At 44.4% G+C, this 8,171-nt stretch overlaps 1 long non-coding RNA gene across 1 annotated transcript; it reads left to right on the top strand.

Annotated features, from left to right (window-relative positions):
• Nucleotides 1-894: 894 nt before the first annotated feature.
• LOC138575733 (uncharacterized) lies at nt 895-1,735 on the top strand. The gene is made up of 3 exons (XR_011303954.1): nt 895-940; nt 1,046-1,152; nt 1,501-1,735. It is a non-coding gene; the product is annotated as an uncharacterized lncRNA (long non-coding RNA).
• The last annotated feature ends 6,436 nt before the right edge of the window (nt 1,736-8,171 follow it).

Raw genomic sequence — 8,171 nt, 5'->3', positions numbered from 1 at the left:
CTATTCAAACATCAAAACGAAATGTAATTGAACACTACTAACATATTTGACTCACTAACATGGTGCGTGTTTGACAGCTCTTTCCCAATGGCGGTCGCCTCATAATTGCGCGAGTAACATGGATGATCATTGATCATGGAAATATATGAGGGACCTGTTATATTTGACTTACCAACATCGCGCGTGTTTGACAGCTTTCTTCCCAATGAGGCTCGCCTCATTATTGCGCGAGTAACACGGACGAACTTCGATTATGGAAACAAACAAGGGACTTGTTATATTCTTGCACTACTAACTATTAGTTAGTAGCTTGACGTATATTTCAACCACATGACACGTGATCGCTCTAATCACATGATACGCAAGACATTTGGAGACACGTCTATTCAGGTATATAAATCACGTGATTTATTGAACACTCCAGCATCGGCACTGTCAGCACGGACGGAGAACCACTGGAGGAAACACACTACGCGGTAAGACTCAGAACCCTGGGCATAAAATGCAGCTACATGTTAAATCTGTAGCCCTTTAAGCTAGCTGAATACGGACTTCCACTCATGTTAAATGGAGAACCGTAGCTAATGAGCTTTAACAGCTGCTCATTTCCTTCTGCTCGTTCGTGCACTGTGACTTAGATTTGACCCTCTCACTCTGTAACTCGAGTCTCGCTAAGTTTTGCTTAATGCAGGTGATTGCGAGATGAGGTTTTCCTTTATGCCTCAGGGGCAGCTAACCGCATCTTATGCCTTTATTGTTTACAGGCCAATAACCGGCACCCACAGCAATCTAGCAGCTATTTGTTAGCAAAGGAACGCCACAGGACATTTATCCTGAGTCTGGCCCACGAAACATGGATAAAGCTTTAACACTCTAAACACGATGGAAACAGACATTATATGTTTTCTTCCACTGCACAACCATGTTTGCATACGGAATGGTAAGCAGTATACTCCATCATTGAATGCTTCCATTTCTAATGTCTGCAGAACATACTGACAGAGATGTATTTCGTTTTTTGTTCTTCCTTGTCTCTCTGATGCAGAATAACCAACGTTGTTCTGTGTAACCCTAGACTGTAGCCACACGGAATCAAAGACGACCAACTTGGATGATCTTTCTTATATTCCCTTGTGAATTTCCATTTTTGATGTAAGTGATGATTCTCACTTCGAGCTTTAGCACCTTGATGCACAAATCTATCCTAAGGAGTTTCTGATTCACCTAGTCCTGTTCGAGCCAGCACATTTAGCAGTATCTTTGTATTTGTTGGTGACTCAATCTTTACTCCCATGAGTATTTTCATCCTTACTGAGAGTCACCATTTCTGTTTCTTTTTAGACCACTCAAAGTGATATATTTACCAGTACAGGCAGTTATATCATTTGTTGACAATTATTTATAAATTAGGTCGACCTTTGATGTTCATTCCTTCCTATTCACTAGAGAATTAATATACAGGGCATTACTCATTTTTACCCCGATCTGTTCCCTTTTCAGATATGGAGTCCCCCTCTTGCTGTTGAGTCTCAAACAATTCTTGGACCATTCACAGGACGAGAAGAGTTTGGACCATCAATTCACATGAATATTTGCTTAAAGCTATTGTATTTGTCATTGTGTTTTTTTTTATCTCCTGTTGACTCTGCAATAATCTGATTGTAGTTGTTATTAGGTGATTTGTACCCTCACCATTATCACTAGTGGGTTATTTTTGGTTTTGGTAGACGGCAGACTACCCCTGAAGAATTTCAGTTTACTCTGTTTACACACACGTTCAGAAAAAAACATGTTGGGAAAGTAATGAATGAATGAATGAGTATGTTTGAATTTGAATTAGAACGAATGTAGTGAGAGATTAGGTTGATTTTGGTGACATTTGCACAACACTACCCCGGAGTAATCTCAATCTTTATTCACTCCTGGTTTTCACATTGGTTTTTACTTTTATTGTTTGGTATCTGTGGTGATTATTCTATATTTTTTCTGTTTATTCTGCTGTTTCCCTCCAATTGTGAAGAGGTACATGTCATTTGCATTTGCACTTTATACCAGTTGTCTGGTTACTGAAGCTTTTAATGTTGACTATGAGCAAACTCAAAGTTTTTTAATGATGTTGAAAACTAATAAATGATATATATTTTTTGTAAACTCGTTTGGAATCTAATCAGTAACTGGTGATTAATGCTGCAAGCATTGGGACACCAATTGAAAAGGGATCAAACCAAGCCCCTTGGCACTGTTTTGTTTGTTGTTCTAGGCTTCGCCTGCAAAGTTTAGAGGATGTGCCAAAAAGAGGGCTCATAATCCTCTTACCTCCCCATAGGTGTTTGTTTGTAGAGATTTAGGTATGCCTGGGGCTTCATGAAGTCATAGGGCCTTATCACGACTTTGGCAGTAACCCTTAAATCTGGCGGTCGCGCTATTACCGCCGGATTTAAAGGCCTGCCAAATCAGTACTTCGGCAGATTTCGCCCCAGCTCTTGGCTGGGCGGAAAATCCACCGAAAATTCTCACTATTACAGCCGGCGGGAAATCCGCCGGCGGTAAGAGCGCACATTTTCCCCTTTGAGCCCAATGGGGAATGGGGCATTCCTGAATGGGCTCAGTGGGGAATGGGGAATTACATTACCGCCGAACTCGTGATCCGGGGAGTTTGGCGGTAGGGCGAATACCACCGGCGGTAATACCACTGGCGTTACCGCCAAAGTCGTGATCAGGCCCATAGTGTCTGTGGTGAACTAGTATCTCTTTAGCTTGCTCAGATGGGCATAGTTTTCAAGCCAGTCCCATAAGGCTACCCGCTTATGGAGCGCATTTTGCACTACACCACAATGCCTTCTGAAAGGACAGTTTTGCTCTGGCATAGCGAATTTCAGCTATGTATTCGTCCACAGTTGAGCTCTTGATTAAGACATCAACTACATAGGCTAGGTTTCCCCTTTCGCCCAAGTCGGCATGGCCTTATGAATGAAGATGTTAAATTTGTTGCCAGAGTTTATGTATGGAAAGGGGGTTCAGGTCCACGTGTACTGCTGCGCCCTGAAGGTAAAGGCAAGCTTGTGCTGGTCTTCCCTACTCATGGGTACTGTCCAGTAACCATAGGTCAGGTCCTCCTTTACACCTTTGACCCTTGGATCTGGGCCAGTCCCTGATCGATGTGGGGAAGGGGCCATCTTGACATGTGGACCCATTTATTTAACTCCCTAAGGTCATTGCAAAATCTCCATTGGCTATTGGGTTTGAGTATCCCCAATACCGGTTTGTTGAAGGTCCTGTGGACTGGATGAATTATCTGATAGGAATGTACATTTTTAATAATCTCTGTGAGTGACTCCATAGATGTGAGAGGCAAAAGGTATTGCTTCACAAACACTGGAGCCATCCCAGGGTCTGTAGGTTTGGAGGTTGAATATATCTCTGTGCATCCACAGTTGTACAAATCCATGGCAAAGATATCCTGAAAATCCCAAAACACCTGTCTCAGCTTCTGCCTTTGCTCCTCGGTCTCACAGGCATCAGCGAGATCGATTTGTTCTTTGACCATCTGCTTAAAGCCTGGAAAGACCTTGGGTTTGGCAATTTCGGCAGTATGCACTAGTTGGGTGGAGAGATCTCTTGTTATGGTATTGGCCTGGACATGAGGTTTCACGGATGGGAGGTATTCACTGTTGAGTTGAAATACTGCCTCATCCTTCCTGATGTCACATGTCACCTCATCCCCACCATAAAGGCAGGAGGAGTACACCAAGTAATTCCCCCCTTGCCGGGGGAAAGTCTTTTCCGGAGGAATATCGTCGTCAAAATTGTAACAGTCATTTGGAATTGGTCTAATATCTCATTACCTGAATAAATAGAATAATGTTGGACATCAACCGTCATTCCAATAAAGGTGTCTGCGCCCATAGTGATACCTCTAGGGTCGCTGTTATCAACCAATATTCTAATGGTGTCATGTTCCAGGTCAACTAGAGGTGTTGGTTGTAAATACAAACCTTGCTGTTGGAGGTTATCAAATTTATATAAGCATCCTTGTTTTTGATGCTCTGTCCTCGCTTAATTTTTAGGGCATTGTACATTGTCGCATTTGTCCTTGAATGGTGATCTCTTCTCCCGTTTGAACTTCAACCACATACGGCAGCAATTGAGCTGACCAAAATATTTCTCAGTGTTGTCAAAGCCCACAGGGTTACCCCCAGTTGGGATCAGGCTTTGTAATTAATTAGGTCCAAATTAACTGTGGATCGATTGAGAATATCACTGCCTAAGTAGAAGGCAGATTGGGCATCTCTCACAACCCAACAATTATGTCCTATGCTTTTGTCGACAATGGAAATTTCGAGCATGCAGGAGACGTTTGGAATTTGGAGTTTCCAGGCCCATTTCCCACTTATCAATCAACTTAAACGTAGGAATGGGCGTTTCCCACGTGGGAGTTGGGCGTTCCCTGAATAATGCTACACTGATGAAGCTTCTTCCGTTATTCAGGCATACTCTGGTGAGAACAGGCTCCCCCTCCTTTACCTGAATGCATAAAAACAGCTGTTTACCCTTTATTTGGATGCTGGTCAAACTTTGAGCTGGTTTTTCATCATCTTTTATCATGGGATTTGAGTTTTCTTCAGATTGTGGATTGGTATAACATTTTAGAGTATTTCCTTCCAGTGTGGAATATCACTTAAAACTGTGAGGGAGGTTGATTTTCAAATATGGGCAAGGGTTCCCATCACCAGTTTATTCTCCTACAGAGATGACAGTGCTGTCTGGGACTTGATTGTTCCTAAAGTGGAATTCTATTTGGTCGGACCGTTGTTCAATCATGTGGCATGTGCCATTGAAACTCACATAATTTGTACTTTGTTTTAATTTCAGTGACTGGTTAGTCTGAGTCCAGGGGACCATGTCCATGCAGTCAATCTGGGGTGGTAACCTGCGAAGAAGGTCATTCCCCAGTAGACAGAGTGTGCCCTCTGGAGTGACAACTATCACCAGGTGGTTCACCCTATGTCGCCCAATTTTGATCTCCAGATCTGCAGTCCCTTCGACAGAAATGTCATTCCCATGAAAGTTTTGGAGCTGTCCAGGAAGAGGTGTGATGGGAATTTGGTGATTATCCCCCCTTACTGCATTTAGCTAGTTAAAGGCCTTTTTGGACAGGGGGGTGGCTTGGGATCCAGTGTCCACCAGCGCTGATAATGCACATTGACCCTGTACCTTGACGGAGTGATAACATCCTCCTTCTCTCTCTTCCAGGGGACAAAGAAAATGTGCATTTTGTGCCAGCTTGGCAGTGAATATGTTTATATTGAACTTCTACACTGTGTGATCTTGGACAGTTTTCTTGTCGAAGCCCGGGAACCTGTAAAGAGGATTTAGCACCCAGATATGTGTGGGATTGGGAAGTCCCCTTTTTCCCCTGATTCTTTGCTGTCCCCCTTTTCCTGGAGACAGTTACTCAAACCTGTTTGGGGAGAGGATCCCTTGGTGCTGTCAGGGTCATCGGGTGACATTGTTGCAGTTTAAGAAATGGTTGTTCTGGGTCCCACTCCATACTTACCCAGTTTAAGTTAGGGTCTTTTGGGACCCATTTTTCTTTGGGAGGGATCCCTCCATCTCTGAAAGAGAAGATTTTCTTCTCTGAATCCTCCAGGGATTCTTCCCCTTTGAACGGGATGATGCAGACTTCCTCCACAAAGTGGGTTCTCTTTTGCTCTTGATTTCTCCTACTTACCCTCTATTCCCTAGGTTCCAGCTTTTCAGGGGTAGAAGATTTTTGTTCAGGTTCAGAGGTTTCCATGGGTTTTGTTCTGGTGAGAAAAGAAGGTTCCTCTAGGGCTTTGCATCTCCCTCTCCCCCCGGAACCCCTTCTCTGAAACCGGTTGATTGTCAGAGGTTTCTTCCCATCATTGCTCCGGGGCACCAGACCCGGATGTTGAGCTGTTCTGGGCAGAAATTTCCATTTGAGGGCTCTGCAGAGCCCTCAACATGCAACCCAGGTCTTGTGTTAAAGGTTGGACCTGGTGCTTCAGTTGTGACATCCTTTCTGGTTGGTAGGGGAGTCTGGAATCATACCTTTGCTACTCACAGAAAAGGTAGCTGTCCCTTCTCCAAGAGTAGCTCAGGTATTGAGAGTTTCCCTGATAACCCTCCATCCTTGGTCTCTCTTCTCCCTGATTTAGGAATCTATTATTCTTATAGTGGGGAGAGAGAGGAGGATTGTTCTGGAAAGTTTGAAGGGTATCTGGGAAAGAAACTTAGGTTGAGGGTGGAGTATTTCTTCCCTCCTGAGGCAACCTCTGAGGGAAGTTTTGAGGGAGGATTCCTGGGGCAGTACTTACCTGATTGGACCCCCCCCCTTGTGCCAGGACAGTCCATACATACCCCAAAATGGGTCTGTTACCCTTGTATCTAGGTCGGCTATAGGTGGCAGGGTCAGATAGAGCATTGGTCGGATACCCTGCCTGGCTACCACCTGATTGGGTTGGATCAGAGGGTCTCCTCTGTCTCTCATTCTGCTTATTAGTATTAGTGGGAGGAGTATTTGTAGCCCCCCCCATTTCCAAGTACACTATGGGGGTATTTTTCACCTCTGCCACCTTTGCAACAGCAGGTGTGGTTGACGGTTTGGGGGTTTTGGGATTATTTTCATTTTCAGAAGGCTTTTGTACTTCATAAATCCGGGTGGCCTGGTCTATCACCCAGTCCAGGGTCCTACACTCATGGAAGTCCCTTACCAGTTGGGTCATAATGTATTTCGGGAGCGCATGTAAGTAAGTGTTAATGAACTCCCAGCTATTTGTGTTCACCCGCTTCAGCTCTTGAACAAACTCTCTAGGTGCTTGGTCTTCCCCACACTGCTGGTTGTAGGCCACATTGCAGGCCTCCTGAGGGTTCCGTTGAATGGAGCAATGCTTTAAAATAGCCGCCTTATAGTTGGGCCATCATTGGTGATCTTGGTCCTCCAGCCCTGCAAATAAGCTGGAATATTCTGGGGAGAATGTCCATTTGACAAACTCCATGCAATGTTGATAATTCTTGATACTAAATGACATCATCATTTGGTCATAAAATTCCAGATGCTCCCATACTGAGTATTTGGCATTCTTGTGGTAAGGAGTGTAAAGCTCTTTATGGCCTTGATTTGATGAATTGGGTCTTTCACAAGATACCTCTTCTGTTTGGAGGACTTTCTTTTCTGCTGCACCTGAGTCCACTCACCCTCTGACTCAGAGCTGCTACTATTTGTGGTCGGCTCCATGTCCTCTAGGCGCTCCCTACCTCTATGAGACTGGGAATCCCTCCAAGAATGACACGGTCTGGTCTCTTCTCCCCTGTGGTACTGTGGGCTCTCAGTGTCCCTTCCCTTGTACTCCCCTTTTCGCACAGGGGAGTACTCTTCTTCCTCATCCCTTCTTCCAGGTATGGTGGAGAATTCCCCCCACCTCCCTGAATGTGTAAATGATTTTAAAATACTCTTTTGAGGCCTGGACTCTGGTTCTTTTCTGTCTGCAAAGTGGACCAGGTAGTCCCTTTGTAACTTTAGTGTCTGCCAGTCTAACTCCCTGATTAATTCATCATAGGAGCCCTAATGGTCAGAAGTACATGCTAGGGTATTTTTAAATCTCGGCGGAGATGAAGACTTGTTAATATCTGATAAGGACTGCCCTTCCAGCTCAGTTGGACTAGGCCTGGTTGATTCCAGCTGCCTCATGTTTGCCTATTCTTGAAACCTATCAGGCATGAAGTTAGCAGCACCCTATGCATATAAGGGGGTGAGTTGGCTTGAGGTCCCTGGTAAAGTAGTCATCACGCCATGATCAAAGGGTGCCTTTCCATACTCTAACTGGTCGGGGTGCCTGAAAGCCTGTTTGTATTTGGCTATTTCCTTTTCCAATCTCTCATGTTTGTTTTTCTCAGCCCCTATCTCTTGGTGATACATAGAGGCCTGAATGTTCAACACTGATACCAGCGCTTGAGTAGCTTCTTGCACTGTATTTTATGCCAATACTTTGTCACTAAGACCCTTGTTCTCCTCACAAGGGGACTCATGTTCCTTCTGTGAGGCTTGTATTGTCTGGGCATATTCAGTGTGTTGCCTGCTTTATGTCAAACTCTGCTTGCCTCACATGTTCAGTTACTTTTTCATTTTCTATCCTCATGTCAGTCAGTTC

This window comes from Ambystoma mexicanum, chromosome 1p (assembly GCF_040938575.1).
Source record: "Ambystoma mexicanum isolate Mex_15411 chromosome 1p, UKY_AmexF1_1, whole genome shotgun sequence".
Lineage (NCBI taxonomy): Eukaryota > Metazoa > Chordata > Amphibia > Caudata > Ambystomatidae > Ambystoma > Ambystoma mexicanum.
Note: the sequence above shows the minus strand (reverse complement) of the source record. Positions and strands in the feature narration are given on the sequence as shown.